The 20,906-nt window shown below is 36.0% G+C and overlaps 1 long non-coding RNA gene across 1 annotated transcript in view; it reads left to right on the forward strand.

Moving 5' to 3' along the window:
* LOC132694006 (uncharacterized) overlaps nt 1-20,906 on the forward strand; it is a 250,128-nt gene that overhangs the window by 52,984 nt on the left and 176,238 nt on the right. The window contains exon 4 of the long non-coding RNA XR_009617110.2: nt 16,451-16,568. This is a non-coding gene — a long non-coding RNA (uncharacterized LOC132694006). The remainder of the gene's footprint in view (nt 1-16,450; nt 16,569-20,906) is intronic.

Here is a 20,906-nt window from a genome sequence, read left to right on the forward strand (position 1 = left end):
AAATTAGTTAGCATATAGTGCAGCAATGATTTCAGGAGTAGATTCCTTAGTGCCCCTTACCCATTTAGCCCATCCCCCCTCCCACAACCCCTCCAGTAACCCTCAGTTTGTTCTCCATATTTATGAGTCTCTTCTGTTTTGTCCCCCTCCCTGTTTTTATATTATGTTTCCCTTCCCTTATGTTCATCTGTTTTGTCTCTTAAAGTCCTCATTTGAGTGAAGTCATGTGATTTCTGTCTTTCTCTGACTGACTAATTTCACTTAGCCTAATACCCTCCAGTTCCATCCACATAGTTGCAAATGGCAAGATTTCATTCTTTTTGATTGCTGAGTAATACTCCATTGTGTATATGTACCACATCTTCTTTATCCATTCATCTGTTGATGGACATTTGGGCTCTTTCCATCCTTTGGCTATTGTTGATAGTGCTGCTATAAACATGGGGGTGCATGTGTCCCTTCGAAACAGCACATCTGTATCCCTTGGATAAAAGCTTAGTAGTGCAATTGCTGGGTTGTAGCGTAGTTCTATTTTTAGTTTTTTTGAGGAACTTCCATACTGTTTTCCAGAGTGGCTGCACCAGCTTGCATTCCCACCAACAATGCAAAAGAGATGCTCTTTCTCCACATCCTTGCCAACATCTGTTGTTGCCTGAGTTGTTAATGTTAGCCATTCTGACAGGTGTAAGGTGGTATCTCATTGTGGTTTTGATTTGTGTTTCCCTGATGATGAGTGATGTTGAGCATTTTTTCATGTGTCATTTGGCCATCTGCATATCTTCTTTAGAGAAGTGTCTATTCATGTCTTTGGTCCATTTCTTCACTGGATTATTTGTTTTTTGGGTATTGAGTTTGATGCGTTCTTTATAGATTTTGGATACTAACCCTTTATCTGATGGATTTTGATTCCTGGTTTTGGAGAAATGTTAAATGCTTTGCAGTTTTAAGCAAGGGAGTAAAATTTCAAATTCACCTTTTGCAAAGACCATTCTATTTGCAATATTCAATATGAGTTGATGTAGAATAGAACTGAAGGTTTAGGGATTATTTAGGGCACTATTGTACAATCCAGGAAGAATTGACAAGAATTTTAACTGTAGCAGTATCACTGGGTATGGAAAGATGGTAAGGGAAATGAATAGGATATATTTTATCACCACACTTGGATTCCTTATGAGTGCAAAGGGGTATAACCCATATATAAGCTGGGATAACAGGTGAAATCTAGGACTTCCCAAAGCTAGCAAGAATCTGTTGTCACCATGGATATGACAGACTTTCAGAAAACATAATATGCAGGATTGACCAGTAATTAAATGTAGGAGTCAAGGGAAAGGAAAGAGTAAATAATGACTCCCACTGGTGGATAGAGGAAATAAAGGAGGGAAGTTTGGAGGTGCTGGAATGGGTGGGGAAGATAATGAGTTTAGGCTCAAAGTTACTGTGTTAAAGGTGCTTGTGAAATATCCAGGTGGAGAAGAAGACATTAAATGGAATTTTCTGATAGAGATCAGAACTCTATACTGAAGGTATGAAGCTGGGTGCCTTCAATATGCACATGGAAGTTCAGTCTCTGGGAGTAGATGAATCTTTCCAAGAAGTAAATATTGTTTTGTGTAGAAAATACATAGACATCCTCTAGTAGAAAGAAACTCATTAAATTTTCTGGGAAAGAGGCAAGATTCTCAATTCATGGATGTGTGTTTAACCAAAAATTACATAGTTCCTTTTGAGTAATTTTGTTTCCCTTACCCTAAGAATTTTACTGAATTAAAAATATGGTGATTATAAGATATTTCTTGACCTTTCTGTTTTAAAATAACCCATATATTTATATAAGTAGAGCATATGTTGTTATGTTGCTGAATGCATTACAGATATAGTATACATTATTAATTGCAAAAATTTCAGAGGTGTAGTTCTGTTTTCTTCAACATGGATTGCATTTATTTTATTTTATTTTATTTTATTTTATTTATTTTATTTTGTTTTGTTTTATTTTGTTTTATCTTATTATTTATTTTTTCATCATGATGAATGTAATCTTTAATCCCCATCACCTATTTCACCCATTCTATCCTACCTCACTTTCCCTCTGGTAACCATTAGTTTGTTGTTCTCTCTAGTTAAGAATCTGTTTCTTGATTTGTCTCTCTTTTTTTTCCTTTGCTCATTGTTTTTGTTTCTTAAATGACACGAGTGAGATCATATGTTACATATATTTCTGATTCACTTATTTCACTTAGCATTATACTCTCCTTCTCCATCCATGTTGTTGCAAAATGGCAAGATTTCATTCTTTTTTATGGCTGAATAATATCACCTCTTCTTTATCCAGACCCTGGGGCTGCTTCCATATGTTGGCTATTGTAGATAATGCTGCAATAAATACAGGGGTACATATAGCCCTTTGAATAGTGTTTTCATATTTTGGGGGTAAATACCCAGCAGTGTGATTCCTGGACCTAAGCCTGTTCTATTTTTAACTTTCTGAGGAACCTCCATACTGTTCTCTGCAGTGGCTGCATCAATTTGCATTCCCACCAACAGTGCAAGAAGGTTCTTTTTTCTCACTTCCTTGCCAAACTTCCTGTTTCTTGTGTCTTTTATTGTAGCCATTCTGATAGGTGTAAGGTGATCTCTCATTGTAGTTTTGATTAGCATTTCCCTGATGATGAGTGATGTTGAGCATCTTTTCATGTATCTGTTGGCCATCTGGGTGTCTTTGGAGAAATGTATGTTTATGTCTTTTGTCCATTTTTAATTGGATTATTCATTTCTTTGGCATTGAATTATACCAGTTCTTTATATATTTTCAATATTAACTCTGTATTGGATATGTCATTTGCAAACATCTTCTATTTAGTACTTTGCTTTTTAGTATTATTATTTCCTTCATTGTGCAGAAGAAATTTTATTTGATGTAGTTCCAATAGTTTATATTTGCTTTTGTTTCTCTTGCCTCAGGAGACACATCTAGAAAAATGTTGCTAAGGTTTATGTCGAGAAATTACTGCCTGTGCTCTCTTTTTTTATAAATTTCTTTTTTTTAATGTTTTATTTATTTTTGAGAGCGAGAGAGAGACAGAGTGTGAGTAGGGAGGGGCAGAGAGAGGAAGACACAGAATCCGAAGCAGACTCCAGTCTCTGAGCAGTCAGCACAGAACCTGACACGGGGCTCAAACCCACGAACTGTGAGATCATGACCTGAGCTGAAGTCTGACGCTTAACCGACGAGCTACCCAGGCACCCCTGCCTATGCTCTTTTGAAGGATTTTTATGGTTTCAATGTCTCACATTTAGCTCTTTAATCCATTTTGGGTTTATTTTTGTATATGGTGAAAGAAAGTGGTCCAGTTTCATTCTTTTGCATGTGTGGCTGTCCAGTTTTCCCAACATCATTTGCTGAAGAGACTCTTTTTCCTGTTTTATATTCATTCCTTCTTTGTTGAAGATTAATTGACCAAACAGTTGTGTTTTTATTTCTGGGTTTTCTATTCTATTTATTGATCTATGTGTCTATTTTTATGCCAGTACTTACTGTTTTAATTACTACTGCTTTGTAATGTAACTTTGAGTCTGCAATTGTGATACCTCCAGTTTTGTTTTTCTATTTCAAGATGGCTTTGATTATTCAAAGTCTTTTGTGGTTCCATTAACATTTCAGAATTATTTGTTCTTGTTTTCGGAAAAATGCAGCTGGTATTTTGATAGGGATTGCATGAAATCTGTCGATGGCTTTGGATAGTATATATATTTTAACAATATTTGTTCTTCCAACCCATAAGTGTGCAATGTCTTTCCATTTGTTTGCATCATCTTGAATTTCTTTCATCAGTGTTTTGTAGTTTTCAGAGTACAGGTCTTTCACCTCTAAGGTTAAGTTTATTTCCAGATATTTTATTTAGTTATTTTTGTAATTATAAATGGAATTATTTTCTTAATTTCACTTTCTGCTGCTTCATTATTAGTGTATAAGAATGCAACAGATTTCTCTACATTGATTTTTGTATCCTGCAATTTTACCAAATTCATTTATCAGTTTTAGTAGGTTTTTTTTTTTTTTTTTTTTTTTTTTTGTGGAATCCTTCAGGTTTAATCTATATGGGATCATGTCATCTATAAATAGGGTTTTGCTTCTTACCCATTTGGAAGACTTTTAGTTCTTTATATTGTTTAATTGCTGTGGTTAAGACTTCCAGTACTATATCTAATAAAAGTGTTGGGAGTGGATATCCTTGCCTTATGGCTGAACTTAGGTGAAAGGCTCTCAGTTTTTCATTGTTGAGTATGATGTTTGCTATAGGTTTTCATATAAGGTCTTTATTATGTTAAAGTATGTTCCCTCTAGACTTACTTTGTGGAAGGTTTTTATCACGAATGGATGTACTTTGTCTAATGCTTTTTCTGCATCTATTGAAATGATCATATGGTTTTTATCCTTTCTCCTATTGATATGATGTATCATGTTGATTATTTTGTGAATATTGAACCACCTTTGCATCTCAGGCATAAATCCTACTTGATCTCAGTGTATGATTTTTTAGATGTACTGTTGGATTCAGTTTGTTATTATTTTGTTGAGGAGTTTTGCATTTATTGTCATGGGAGATATTGGCCTATAGTTCTCTTTTTTATGGTGTCTTTATCTGCTTTTGGTATCAGGGTGATACTGGCCTCATAGAATGAATTTGGATGTTTTCCTTCCTCTTTTGTTTTTTGGAATAGTTTGAGAAGAATGGGTATTAACTCTTTTTTAAATGTTTTGTAGAATTTGTCTGTGAAGCCGGCTGGTCCCGGACTTCTGTTTTTTGGGAGGCTTTTGATTACTGATTCAATTTCTTTACTGGTAATTTTTCTGTTTAAATCTTTTTTCTTCCTTCTTCATTTTTTTGTAGTGTATATGTTTCTAGGAATATATCTCTTTCTTCCCGGTTGTCCAGTTTGTTGGAATATAGATTTTCATAATATTCTGTTACAATTGTTTGTATTTCTGTAGTGTTAGTTGTTATTTCTTTTCTCATTAGTTATTTTATTTGGTTGGGTCCTCTCTCTCTCTCTCAATCCCCCCGTGTCTCTTTTTTTATGAGTCTGGCTAGAGATTTATCAATTCTGTTGGTCTCTAAAAAAAACCCAGCTCCTGGTTTCATTGATCTGTTCCACTGTTTTTGTTTTGTTTTGTTTTTAGTTTCTATCTCATTTCTTTCTGCTCTAACCTTTATTATTTCCTTGGTTTTTGCTGGGTTTAGGTTTAGTTTGTTCTTTTTTGCTAGGTCCTCTTGGGGTAAGGTTAAGCTGTTTATTTGAGATTTTTCTTGCTTTTTTGATGTAGGCCTGTATTGCTTTAAACTTCCCTTCTAGAACTAGTTTTGCTGCACCCCAAAGATTTTGGATCCTTATGTTTTCATTTTCATTTGCTTCCATGAAATTTTTACTTCTTCTTTGATGTCTTAGTTGACCCATTTATTGTTTAGTAGCATATTATTTAACCTTCATATATTTGTGTTCTTTCCAGATTTTTTTCTTGTGGTTGATTTCTAGTTTCATGGCATTGTGGTAGGAAATGATGCATGGAATGATTTCATTTTTTTTGAATTTGTTGAGACTTGTTTTGTGGCCTGATATATGATCTATTCTGGAAAATGTTTCAAGTGAATTTGAAAAAAATGTGTATTTTGCTGTTTTAGGATGGAATGTTCTGAGTATATCTGTTAAATCCATCTGGTCCACTGCATGATTCAGAGCCACAGTTTCTTTGTTGATTTTCAGTTCAGATGATCTGTCCATCGATGTAAGTTGAAGAAGGCATTGTTCTTGAATATTCCATTTGAAGTTATTTCTATTAATAAAAGTATTAATTTATAGTATTTGGTTGATGACTTATTTTCTGCCAAGCACTGTTCTAGGTGCCTTATTTGAATAGTCACATTTAAAATTCATAACTTATTGGTGATATTATTAGTGAGATACTACTATAAACTTTATTTACGATTTAAGAAAACTGTAGCCCAGAAAGATTAAGTAACTTGTTCAGATTTATCTCCATTAGTTTCTTCATGTTGGGGCATCAGTAATCAAAATTTTTGATCATCAAATGAAAGTAAAGTTTTCTCTTTTATGTAAAAGGAATTTGTATAATTTTTATGAAAAGAATTTTTGCATGATAAAAATTCTTGGAATTAAAGTCATATTTAACATCTTTAACTGCCTTCTCCTCCAGATCCAAGCAATAGCCAGTTCCATTTCCTATAGCAGATCCACTTCCCTGTCTTTGTATACCTTAGCCTGTTACTTTTTATTCCTACTGTCTCTGCTATAGGTTGTTGCTTTCTCATTATATCTTTTAAACCACGCTAAGAACTTCTTAACTGGTGTCCTACTCTTCAATTTGTCTCCAGTTTAATTTATTCTTCACACTGCTTCCAGATAAATCTTTGAGATAAATGGACATAATCATGTGATTTGCAATTTTAAAACTCTTCTAAGACTATCTTTCCTGGTGAATTACATTTCTATCTCGTGAGTTTGACATTCAATACCCTCCATACTGTATCCTACCTATGTATTAGCCAATTGAGACAGCTTATACCAGCTCCCAAGAGTGAATGTTAAATTTTCAGAAATTTTATGAGCAAACTGTCAAACAGCCATTATAAAATAATTGCATTATGTAAACCTATAGCTAAATATTTTATTAAAAACAAAGGCAGTAAATACTCATAACTGTAAAATTATGCCTCTGAGTTTATGTACATATATTGTATCTGATGGTGGACGTATTCTACAATGGTACGCTACTTTGCATCTCTAACTGCATTCAGAATGTGACCTTGGAAGATTAAAATCACCACTATGGGGATATTTACACCATGGAAATTGGAAAACACTGCAAATCAGGATAAAAATGTGTTTATTTTTTTGAGTGTCTGGAGCCAGGGTCAGCAAACGATAGCCTGTGGACCAACTGCCTGTTTTGAATCAGAATTCAGCCAGGCTCTTTCCCTTATGGGTTGCCTATGAGTGCTTTGCTCTGCAGTAGAGAGTAGAGTAGTTTTTTGTTTGTTTAGTTGTTTGTCCATCTAGACTATTTATTTATTCATTAATTTATCTATTTATTGAAGTATAGTTGTTAAATAGACTAGTTTTAACAGAGATGGTTAAATATGGCTCCCAAAATTTACTCTCTGGTCCTTTAAGGAAACACTTGCTGATGAGGGCTCACCATTGTAGCAGAAAAAGGAGCTAAAGATAATAGGGAAACAAATAGAAGGGGTTGTATTCCAATTATACTTTATTTGGAAAAACACATGGCTGGCCAGATTTGGCCTATGGACTGTACTTTGCTGAGCCCTGGTCTAAGGCTGGTCTATGACTTAAGGAAGTAATAGAAAAAATTGGTAGCAATGCAGTTCAAACTTAAACATGTATCATATCTGTAACCCTTACCCTCATATCATAACAAAGTGAGAAAATATTATTTTGGTACTCAAAAACTATAATCTGTATTCAATTTCAGTGTTCAAAATCTATAATCAACGAAGATGTTGCTCATGTCATTGATGAATGAATGAAAGTTAGCATACATTTTTATTGTTTTACTTATATCTTACTAGGTAATATAAGCAAAAATATTAACAGTATTTGTATTGAAATTACACTGGATTGTCAATTGCAACTACAGTTTGGCTTTGGATATGAGAGTGCAGGAAAAACTGATGAGAGTGCTTTGAGAGTCATTTGGCTGTATGGAAATTTAATGAAAAGTATTTTATATTTATTTATAATATTGTGAGTTATATACCCTTTTGCATTAGTAAAATTTATTGTAAATTACAGTATATTAATATACATATATATATTTTATTTTATATGCATACTTTATTTAATAGTTGTTAAACAATTGCCAGCAGATTGCTGTATATGTGTTTCTAGCTTCTCTCCTTCATGTACATACATTCAAATTCAAGTGAATATATACTCCTTCATGGGTGCATTTGTATTTTTCCCTCCTTCCTGCGCCCAGGTTGCTCCTTTCACATGGAATGACTTCACGATCGAATTCTGCTCATCATTACCCTATATGTTCTCCAAGACTTGGCCCACATGACACCTTTATTAAAAATTCCAATATCTCCCAGGTTACATATTTATTGTTTATGCCCTACTTACTTATAGTGCTATTTTTATATTTCTCTGTAACATTTGTTAAAGTTCTTTGTGTATCTCCCCAATGCTTGATTAAAAGTTCCTGGAGAAGGTATGCTCTGTCTCTCCCATTTATCACTCGTTATGGAATCCAGTCATATGTCTTATGCATAGTGTTTACTGTCCTTTATTGAGCTGGGTTGAAGAGGCACTGTACAAATAAACCTGCTGGGATATTTTTGTCAATCTTACTTCTTTCTCATAAGTCCCTTTAGTAAAACTAATCTATTCACTTTCTTCTAAAACACATCATTTACATGTATGACCCTTGTCCCTGTTGTTTCTCTAACACATAGGTTCATTGCCTCAGGCTGTTTGGGCTGTCAAAATACCATAGACTGGATAGCTTACAAAAACAGAAATTTATTTCTCACAGTTCTGGAGGCTGGAACATCCAAGATCAAGTCACCAGCATGGTTGTGTTCTGGTGAAGACCCTCCTTCTGGTCATAGCTGATACCTTCTCATTTTGTCTTCACATAGTAGAAGGGGCAGGCAAGCTCTCCAGAGTATCTTTTATAAGAGTGCTAATCTTATTCATGAGGATGCAGTCCTCATGACATAATCAGTTCCCAAAGGTCTCACCTCCTAATTCTATCACCTTGAATGTTAGGATTTCCTATGAATGTTGGGGGAGGGGGGACACAAGCATTCAGACCATAACATTAATCTATTTTTGTCTTCCTCTCTGAATTCCAAGTTGAAAACCAAAGTTAGTTCCCATCTCAAGTGGGAAATATGCTCTGAAAATAGGAGCCAAAGGAGAGTTTCTTTGTCTAAGCTTCAGTATGTTTCATTTATTCAGTATTCTTCCTAAATTTTATGTGTAAAAATTTTATCTGACTAACTGGATGTAGGTTTCTTGAAGAAAGGAATTATGTCTTCCTCATCTTCACAAAGCACAGAGTACTTCCAAAGCACTCAGGATAGAGCCTTGCACTCAGACACTGAATATAATGTTTCACGAACGAATAAATTTCTCCTAAGTTTCTGTATTCCCTACAGTGTTTAATGGTGCTGAACATATTGTAGTCACTCCATAAATAGTTGTTGATTGATTGATATGTTAATGAAACATAAAAACCAAAAGTGGTTGAAAATTAGACTTATAATTTATTGAGATGCAATAAAACTATCTTCGGTTTCTAAGTATTTTAATACTTTCAACTGTTGTTTCATCTTTACATCATGGACAAATTTTTATGCAATGTCATGAGGCTGTTGTCTGCTTGAATTTATAAGACACTTAAAAATGCTCAGGCCCCATAGCAATGCCAGGATCTAGGAAATCTGCAGTCATTTATGATTAATGATGCTCTGTGTTTTGTGAGGGATTATTAAAAACAGGAGTCTATGACTTCACTGTTTCTGACAATAACTTTGAACACGGGGTCAGTCCTTCAATTTTAACATGTCTTTGTGAGATTAAAAGAAAGTAAAAACATTGCATTGGGAGTTTCACCCAGATGTGACAAAATAGGAGACACAAGTTTTCAATCTGTTTCTTCCAATGAAACGTCACCTCATTCATAGAATATTGATGATGAGCAAATGTTACTGAAGGGTCAATCTAGTCATCAGAAAAACATAGAGTTCAGGACACTATCAGGCATCACATGGTCAATTCATAGAAGATGTTAACCAAAAGACTTAAGAGCAACTTAAGAGCTGACTCATAACAAATGCAGTTTAATATTTGCATTTGCCTCCAGATGAGTAACTGGAATGAGAGTTATCAGGTTAAAAAAAATCAAAGTATTCAAGATTCTATTGAAAATATAAGAGAGTACTAAATGTTTCCTGAAAAAGAATAGTTGTGTAATATAATGACCATTTTTATTCAATTACTTAAAAATAATAATCATGTGCTCCAGCAAGTAAAAAAAATAGGAACAGCATGATAGTTTGCTTTTAAATGGACACTTGAGATTCAAGAACACACATAGTTCTCCCTCTGTTATCTTATTTACTTGGAGATGTCTCTAATTTGCCTATAATTATTTATAATAGGTTATTTGATTGCAATGATTTATGTTTTTAAAAGGAATATATGCTTTTACAAAAATTAATTCAAACTTTTCCACTCTGCTTACTGACAGCACTTTATACTCCATAGGAAATAAGAGCTAACTTCTTATAAGCATTGATGTAGCCTTCAAAATACACTGTTGGGCTGAATCCCACCTCTGCTAGCAGCTTAGAAGCACTCTCCTAATTGTCAGGTAGTATGGCCACGATATTGAGCATAACTGCACGGTGTGTAACTTCTTCTGGGTTATATGCATCTCACTGGTTGCTAGGCCACAGTCTGACCTTAAATTTGTATGAAAAATTAAGTGGAAGACCAACGATTGAGTTGTGGTTTTTCTCCATTTAATATGATTGCCCCAGAGTCTGGCAAGGAAAGAAAAAACCAGCTGCTTGATAGGAATTGTCACTTTCCAGTCCTTCGGTGAAACAGTACTAGAAAGGATTTAGTTGGAGCCAGCTCACAGCTAATCCTTCTTCCTGAAAATGTGATGACGTGAGGAGAGACAGGCCTAAAGGATGGAATAATTCAAAAAATTTCTTCCTCACTTTATTACTACAAGTTAACTTCTATTTTTTTTTAAGGGTTCCACTTACCCTCATTGCTTCAAAGCAGTAAAATGATGTGTCAAAGCTATACAGTTAAATGAAACAGTCCTGGCCTGTAAGAACAAAGATCCTATCATGTCACGTTTTCAGCTGTTACAGTAACCCCAATTTAAGATAATCAAACAGGAGATATCTGAAGAAAGAACACCCATTCATAACTATGCAGTTCAAAACCTTCTTTTCTATTAAACTGAGCAGGATTTGTGAATTAGAGGGTGTTGTACGCATGTGTTGAAATAAAGCTCTTTGCAGTTAATGTTACAAAGGAAGTGAGTTATAGGCTTTTTAATAAGACACATTTCTCTTTAAGTAATGAGTCATGGTGTTGCTTTCCACCAATATAACAGTAGTCATCAATTTATGGATTTTTTTGGTTGCTCTTTATTTTAATTATTTGATCTATTTTTCATCCATACCTTCAGCATTTGATCAATCATTAAAAAAAGTTTTAATGTTTATTTATTTTTGAGAGAGAGAGAGAGACAGAGAGAGAGAGAGAGGCAGAGTATGAGCGGGGGATGGACAGAAGGAGAGGAAGACAGAATCCGAAGCAGGCTCCAGGCTCTGAGCTGTCAGCACAGAGCCCAATGCAGGGCTCAAACTCACAACCTGCGAGATCATGACCTGAGCTGAAGTTGGACGCTCAACAGACGGAGCCACCAAGACGCCCCAACCAATCATTTTAAAAATACTGTACATTGTAAATATATCCAAATGTTCTGGGTGTGGATATCAAAAAATTTTGTTAAGCACCAAGAACTAGAAAGTACAAGAAATTGGCTCAAAAACACTGTTGACTGTATTCTCTCATTATATTTGGTGGGCCAAACAAGCTAGAAGCATAATAGAAATGTAAGGTACCTTGCTGTGTTTTAGAAATCCTCCTAGAGGGGCACCTGGGTGGCTCAGTCAGTTAAGCGTCTGACTTCAGCTCAGGTCATGATCTCGCGGTCCGTGAGTTCGAGCCCCACGTCGGGCTCTGTGCTGACAGCTCAGAGCCTGAAGCCTGCCTCAGATTCTGTGTCTCCCCCTCTCTCTGCCCCTCCCCTGCTCATGCTCTGTCTCTCTCTGTCTCAAAAATAAATACAAACATTAAAAAAAAATTAAAAAAAAAAAAGAAAGAAATCCTCCTAGAATGCAGCAAGTGAATCAGCAATATACATTGTACCCCTCCTCACTGCCAAGGAATTCAGTTAAAAAAGGTTTCAATGCACTAATGGCTTTCATTCATTTACTTCTTCCTACCATAAATATTTATTGAGCACCTACCATGATGAAGCATTATTTTAGGTCCTGAGAGTGTAGCAATAAAGAAGGCAGGCATGAGCCCATTCTCATGAAGAGTAGCATTCAGTGATGTGGAATGGATCACAAATAAGTAAGTTGCAAATAATAAAAATATAAGGAAACGATTAGCCCTTCTGACCACCACCCCCGTGGAGGTGATTTATAGCTGAGATCTGAATGACGACATGGCACCAGTATTGGACTGTCTGTATAGAATATTCCAGGCAGTGAATGCAGAGGCCCTAGGGGAGTACGTATGTTTGAGGAAGTGAAATAAAGGTACCCGTGGTTATAGTCCAGTGCGATGAGGCAGAAGAGGTATGGGGAGATCAGAGTGGGAGGGGAAGCCAGATCACATACTACCTCACAGGCTGGGGCAAAGGAGGTTGGCTTTTCTTTAGCTGTGATGGAAAGCCCCTGAAAGATTTTAAGGAAAGGATAATACAATTTGATTGATGTTTTTAAAAAGATCCCTCTATCAAGTTGTTACAGAAGAGGTAATAAGGCAACTGTAGTTGAGGCAGATTTTTTTTTACATCTATTTTAAATATTTTTTTAAAATTTATTTTTTAGAGAGATGGGGGAGAGAGACAGCATGAAAGCAGGGGCTGGGCAGAGAGAGAGAGAGAAAGAGACAGAATCCGAAGTAGATTCCAGGCTCCGAAATGTAAGCGCAGAGCCTGACTGATGCGGGGCTCAAACTCGTAAACCATGAGATCATTACCTGAGCTGAAGTCAGAGGCTTAACCAACTAAACCACCCAGGTCCCCCAGGCAGAGTTTTAATCACTCTCTTATTGCTGTAGGGTAGACTGTGCAAGACAACCTGCAGAAGGACAGGGATTTGAGTGTGTAATGGAATGCTGATAAGGTTGTCTTGTTTTTGTTTTTGTTTTTTAATCTGCCTTTCATGTGTGCTGTGAACATTGCCCTGCCTCTTTTCCCTGAGATGCTGTTTCCCTCCACTTCCCAGTCTTTTGTATCTACAAGCTGTAGATACTCACAAAGCATGAGATCATGACCTGAGCTGAAGTCAGATGTTTATTTCTTTTTTTTTTTTTTTTTTTTTTTTTTAACGTTTTATTTATTTTTGAGACAGAGAGAGACAGAGCATGAACGGGGGAGGGGCAGAGAGAGAGGGAGACACAGAATCGGAAGCAGGCTCCAGGCTCCAAGCCATCAGCCCAGAGCCCGACGCGGGGCTCGAACTCACGGACCGCGAGATCATGACCTGAGCTGAAGTCGGCCACTCAACCGACTGAGCCACCCAGGCGCCCCTAGATGTTTATTTCTATAAGTACATCTTCAATAATAAATCATAATTTATAATGATATGTAATAATAGTAGCTATAGTAATAATTGCTATAATAGCTACAATAATAACAATAAGAATAACAATATAATATTTGAAGCTGATTCCATTTATCCTAACATTGAAGCAAAAGCTATTCTTCTCATTGACAAATAATAAAGATTCAAAGGAGTCAACACACTGACCATCTGCTTAGTAGGGAGCCAGGGTCTGAACACTGGATTTTCCAACAGAAATGTTCCTTTTTGTTTCACTATACTAAGCTGCCCTTTTAATCAAGAATTCTTGATTAAAAGATCTTTTTTCTTTTCAATTAGAGATCTTGGCAGACATTGACATCTAAGAAAAAGAATGCTTCTGTATATGCTCACAAGTGTAGGAAGGAGTATCAGTAGGTAAAAATTGCTTTAACTAGTGCTAACATTCTCACTCTTACAAAATATGCAATAGAATATGAAGATGAAATATCAGAACCTTCTTTTAATGGGCCAGGAGAGAGAGGAACACAGAGTAACAATTAATAACATGTAGTTGTGTTAGTGTCTTTTCAAGCAAAAGTCTGTATGTTTCAGCTTTACATCCAGTACGTGAATACAGTGTGGTGCCATAAAACTGCCTTGGTCATCATTATCTCCTTATTTTGTAATAAATGATAGCCACAAATGCCAAAGCAAAATGGGTCAGATAATTAGCTGTTTGTCAATTTCCCGCTTTCATCACTCCATCCCTCCATGGCCACATAAGATAGTAAGAGCATAAGAATGATGCACATACATTTTCTATGAAGACTGATTTGCACATACTTCCTGAAGAATTCTTCAGATAGATAGATAGATTTTTTTTTTTGGTGGGGGTGGGGGAGAGAGAGAAAGAGAGCGTGAGTGGAGAAGGGGCAGAGAGAGAGGGGGACAGAGGATCTGAAGTGGTTCCTTGCTGACAGCACAGTCCAATGTGGGGCTTGAACTCATGAACCATGAGATCATGACCTGAGCTAAAGTCAGATGTTTAACCGACTGAACCATCCAGGTGCCCCAAGAATTCTTGAAAAACCATTGGATTTCTTGTATTGCACTATACCAGGAACCCCTTTCAGGCCAAAGGGAGTAAATTATGGTACCCTAGTCTCTTCTTGGCTGTTGGATTCTTGTTATAATCTTAGCCCATTGAGGTAAACAGAGATTACTTCTGAATCAATAACTTGAGACTGAGTTTCATAGGAAGACTAGCGGGAATGTTTATCAGTCACTTCATTTGTAAATTGAATTGCCTACTAAGGGGTTAGCTTTGATTTTGTATTAGCACATAATGGAAGAATTAATTCAAACAATGCCCAATTTCAAAATAGATTTCACTTTAAACAGAGAGAGGTTGAGGAATATGGCCACTTTAGATAGTTTAAAGTGAAAATATTCTACCTCACCTACATAACAAAAGTAGATCTATACTTTAATTTACTTTTAAAAAAATGGGAAAAGTGGGTGAAAAAATTTTCTGTATTTTTAATTGCAGCATGTAATTTATATTTTCTTAATATTCCTTTTATATGGATTTTTCACTTCTGCTAGTGAAAAGTTGCATAATTTGGATTCGTTAAATAACTTATATTTAGTTTTCAGAAACAATTGATTTATAAAAATCTTATGAGTATTTTGAAACATGTTATGTAAAATCCCAAAGCCGTTTTTTCACAAATATAAAGCTGGATCCAACAGTTGAAAAAATGAGTTGGTCATTCTATCAAAATTGACAAATCTTTATTATTTATGATTACTCACAGCCTGTCATGATTCAATTATACTTAAAAGAACAGTTTTAGTGTTGACTGTAGCCTGTTTGCATTATAGAACAACTCATATTCATTTAATACTTTGATTTACAGTTGTTGAATTACTATGGAATTTTAAAAAATTATATAAATGCATATTTTTAAACAATAATGTGAAAGATTATACTTCAAAAGAGAACCTACTACATATGAACCTACTACTACTACTACCTTACCATATGGAAAATGAAATACCCAGTCATCTAATTGCTTGGACTGTATAACGTCGGATACCAAGATATTAAGGAACATTGGCATGTTATGAAGTATCACCATAATGAAATTTTTATTTTACTTTTTACTTAGATTTTGGTCATCATTTAGAAAGAGTATTAGATTTCAATTCAGTTAAATATATACATTTTTATTTTGTATCCCTTATGCTATGTTTTCTATTCCCTGAATATTTTTTGCAACAGCGTTATGTAAAGGGAGCAGCACGACTCTCTCTTCGTGTTTGAATGGAGATGATTTTTAATGGGGGTTTACTTTGTCCCCCAGGGTACATTTGATAATGTCTGGAGATATTTTTGGTGGTTTTCAATAGTGCCAAGTTTGAGAAACACTGAAGTATTGATGTATTAAAGAAACTTAATACTAGAGCATGCAATAAAGATGAGACAGTAAGAACGTGAGCATTAAGAAGTTAGGATCTGGTTCTGTTTGGTTAACAACTTGTCTTGCACATTGTAGAAACTCAGTAAATATTTGTTGAATAAATACATTCATAAGCAGGTAAAATACAGACAATTGTTCCCTGAAGATTTGTTCAGTTTTTTTTTTTATATACAAAAGGAGGCAAGTAATTATTCTTTTCTATACCAAAATAAGTTAGCAATCATTGCTGTAGGGCAACATATCCTATTCAATGTATGGGAAGCATTTTTAGAATTATGTTTATGACACACTTCAGAGTACATGTAAATGAAGAGTTGAAATATGTTTCAGCTTGTTCTAGTATAAGGGATGTATTAAGATGGATTTGGAAATATATACATGTAACCATTTTATTATACTGTGAAATTATTGCTCATTCTTACGGAAAAATAAAATTTGTGGACAGGACCGTTTTGCAATTTTTAGCCATAAATGACAGAATTTTTATATACCCCAGGCACTAATATTACTTATAAATTTATACCATACACCACTTTAAGTTAAACTTTTTTTTTCGTTTTATTAAAGGGAGTGATCAGAGTCAAAACCATATGCTGTGGCTTTTGCCCTATGGAACTCTCAAATGTACTGCAAGAATAATTATTCCTACTTAATGGAGTTACCAAAGAGAATGTGGTGCTGGATGGTAAGACACATGTAATCTAATGAAAACCCTCTGTAAGTCCTCTAAAGGCTTGTGTTAAGGGTTTTGAGTTTTGTGGGATTTCTCTTATTAAAAGACTGAATAGCAGTTGAAATCTCTAAGAGAATAAATGGTTGCTAAGGATTGAAAATCTTTCCTTCTCAGGGGAGTCCAACATGAGTGTATAATGAAGAGTTTCCTTTGGGAAATCAGTGTCTTCATGAGAGGGAAGGAGGGAGAGAGACATCAAGGGAGGCGGGGAGAGGGAGATTTTGATTATATTTCTCAAAACGATATCATGTTGAAGTTTTCTTTATTTGGAAACTAAAACATAAATGTAGATCTTCAAATCATTTTCTTTTCATTAGCCTCCTAGGTGTCTTTCTACTCACAGTCTCTTTTCTATCTAGCCCATTTAGCCCAATCCTTCAAAGCTTTGTCTGTTGTTTGTTTTGTTTTCAAAAGCACAGATCTGGACAGGCCTGTCCCCAGCCTCAAAATATTTGACCCCCTTAGCATGGTAGAAACATTCTTTTTAAATCTGCTCCCTATCCTTTTTGCCAACTATGCTCCCACCACTCATGCACTAACCACACATATCTCCCTGTGCCTGTAAATGTCATGCTCTTTAATGCTTTTCTTTTCTTCCTTTGTAGCTAGGTAATGTGAAGATATCCTTCAAATGGCAAATCTTTACAAATTTTCCTTAAAAATTCTTTGAATTCACTTCCCTATGTTGTTAAAAGAATTCCTACATACCTATATGAAACAATTCACCACACTCAACTAAAATCATGTGTTTGGGTATTTATTTTCTCATTAACTGTCACATCTGTGAAAGAAAGGGTGTGCATTATTAACCTTTGTATTCCTACTGCCAATGCCTGGTACATAAGTGTTTTAAAATTCAAAGGTGAGCCACCTATTAGAATGGCTAAAATTAAAAAGACTAACCAACTCAATCAGTCAAGGAAAGATTGCAAAAGAGCTAGAACTCCCATACAGTGCTGATGGGAAAGAAAAATAGTACAAAAACTTTGGAAAATAGTTTGGCAACTTTTTAAATAGGTAAACATATGCTTATAAATAACCTGGCCATTCCCTTCCTAGACAGTTACTCAAGCGTATGTCCATACAAAAACTTGTACATGAATGTTCATAGTATCTTTATTTTAAGAACCTCAAACAGCAAACAACCCCAATGTCTATCAACAGGTAAATGGGTAAACAAACAGTGGTATACCCACATGATGGAATATTGACTTACAGCAGTACAAAAGCATGAACTATGGAGAAATACAATAATTACAATGAATCTCAAAATAATTATGTTAACTGAAAGCAGCCAGACAAAACCTAGTACATGCTTTCTGGATCAATTTTAATTTGATACTATGATACACTTAAAACCTCCTAAAATGCAGGGGTGCCTGGATGGCTCAGTCGGTTAAAGCATCCAACTCTTGATTTCAGCTCTGGTAATGATCTCACGGTTCCTGGGTTTGAGCCCTACATAGGGCTCTCTGCTGTCAGAGCTGGGCCCACTTCGGACCCTCAGTCTCCCTCTCTCTATTGCCCTCCCCTGCTCATGCTATTTCTCTCCCTCTGTCAAAAATAAATAAGCATTAAAAAAAAAAAAACTCTTAAAATGCAAACTTCTATGGTGACAGAAAGTAGCCTCATGTATGGTTGCTGGGTTGGGGTGAGGTGAGTAATGGAGAGTTCAGGAAAGGATGTAGAAAAGCATTGTGGAGATTTGAGGAAAGTCTCAGGATCTTAGGTATATTCATAATCTTAACTTTGGTGATGATTTCATGTGGGTAAATATATGTAAAAACTTAACAAATTGTATGTCTTCAATATGTGCAGTTTGTTCTGGGTTAGTTATACCTCAATAAAGGTTTTTTAAAAAAGAAACAAACTTAGAGGACCTCTGAGTCAGCTAAGCATCTGACTCTTGATTTCAGCTCTGGTCATGAGGCCCACATTGGGTTCTCAGCTGACAGCTCAGAGCTGGCTTGGGGTTCTCTCTCTCCCTCTCTCTCTGCCTCTCCTCTGCTCTCTCTCACATGTGTGCACATGCGCTCTCTCTCAAAAAGAAATAAATAAACAATTTAAAAAGAAACAAAATTAGAAGATGCAATCATGAAGAAAAGACATTTTGCAAGTAATTTACAAAGTAGATGCTTTGGGTTTTTTCAAGTGGAACTGAGTATTTATAATTATTGACATGATTTGACAACATACACTCTCCTTTTTCAATAACTCACAGAATGAGACAAACACTATACTCCCTTAAAAATATATATTCTTCTTTGTTAATCAAACATATGATTACTTAATATCTATAGTTACCGTGGTGTAATGGGTAGAAAAATTGAATTGAGAATAAGCCTCATGATTCTACCACAGTAACTATGTAGCCCGTGAGTAGGTAACTTAACCTCGTTGGGCATTAGCACCTCATTTTGTAAAATAAGGTTGTTGCTATGGAGTGAATATGGGTCAATAAATATTGAGGTAATTTTTCACAAAAGCACTTGGGAAAGATGTTAATGATGGAAGTGTTAAAAGATAAACTGAAGTACATTGAAATTTTCAAAAGTTTCTTTGAACAAACATCGATTTAAATCAGGCAGCATGAAACCCAAGGTAGGTGAGGGCATACTATTGTGGCCTTACTGGGGGTGGGCAGTACGGCTTTTGTAGAGCAGTTTTGTCTTGCAACCCTGGGAGCTTCCTGGGTGAAATCTGAAATTGGCCCTCATACCGCAAGGGCAAGGAGAGACTGAAGAAGGAGGCAGACCACCCCCAAATTGGTGGGCAGCAAGGGTTAATAAGGAAGAGAACTTATATATGAGGCTGATCTCCACACCTGCCTGCCAGAATCTTAAAAGTTTATATAGAGGCCCAAACTGGGTTTAGTCATGTATATGGCCTAGGTAATCTCAACAATACATTACTCTCTCAAGGTTGCATATTTTAAAAAAATTAAAAAAAAATTTTTTTTTGAGAGGGGACGGGTAGAGAGAGAGAGAGAGAGAGAGAGAGGAGGAGAGAGAAAGAATCCTAAGCAGGCTCTACACCATCAGCACAGTGCCTGATGAGGGGCTCGAATCCACGAACCGTGAGATCATGGCCTGAGAGGAAATCAAGAGTTGAACACCTAACCTACTGAGCCACCCAGGTACCCATCAGATTTGCATATTTAAAAACATCTTCCACTGTGGGAATGGGGGGCAGAATATACCTTGCAAGGACAGGGTAAGGGGCGAGGAGCCTCTTATTGCACAGGTCTGGCTCTCAGTCTCCTCCAAACAGATGCAGATACAAAGTGACGAAGTGATTTGGCTATTGTTTAAGTCGTTGCCTTATTTGGGAAAGCCTAATTGGCTGTTTGTGATTGGTTACTCTTAAATTTTGTTTTCTGCAATGAAAGTGCATTTACAGGAATTGGTTCTGGCTTAGGTTTCACTTGGCTTCCGAAGCTTACCAACACATTAGAGCCACCTCAGTCTAATGCCCTCCTTATTTACTTACTTTAATAGTAGATAAGGCGCACCTGGGTGGCTCAGACAGTTAAGCATCCAACTTTAGCTTAGGTCATGATCTTGCGGTCCATAAGTTCCAGCCTGGTGTCAGGCTCTGTGATGACAGCTCAGAGCCTGGAGCCTGCTTCGGATTCTGTGTCTCCCTCTCTCTCTGCCCCTTCCCCGCTTGTACTGTGTCTCTCTTTTTCTCAAAAATAATTAAACATTAAAAAAAATTAAAAAAAAAAACAACAGTAGACAGTGTGCATTTTAAACTCCAAAGCAGTTTAAAATCCAGAAGGGAAATGACATCATGCACAAATAATTTTAAAGAAGCGCTAGGTGCAAGTAGGGTATACTATAAGCAAGGCGCAAAGCCTCCCTTTCCAGGGAGAGTGGAAAGTTTGTGAACATTTCACTGGATCCAGCCCTTGAAGGATGCGTAAGTTTCCAATAAGGTGGAACTGTGGAAATGGTTTCCATGGAAAGGTGGAATTGTGGAAAGGTTTTCATGTGGAAATGGAAAGAAAGAAAATCTAAACAGAAGTGACTGGTACCAGTGCACAGAGTGGGTTCGATAAAGGGGACTTACTCATGTTTACTGGAGCAGGCTATTGTTAAAAGCAAATAGGAATATGGGGTGGTCTGGAAAAGGTGCCAATTACCAAGGCCCTTGAATGCCATCATTAAGAGGTTTAGATTTGTGTTAATAGAATCATGTTTCAGAAAGCAGGTTCATGAAATTCTGCACTTAAGCAAAGCCACAGAGTAAACATGAAAAACCTTTTACTCTACCTAGTCTGGAGAACAC

The sequence above is a fragment of the Panthera onca genome, chromosome B4, assembly GCF_046562875.1.
Source record: "Panthera onca isolate mPanOnc1 chromosome B4, mPanOnc1 haplotype 2, whole genome shotgun sequence".
NCBI lineage: Eukaryota > Metazoa > Chordata > Mammalia > Carnivora > Felidae > Panthera > Panthera onca.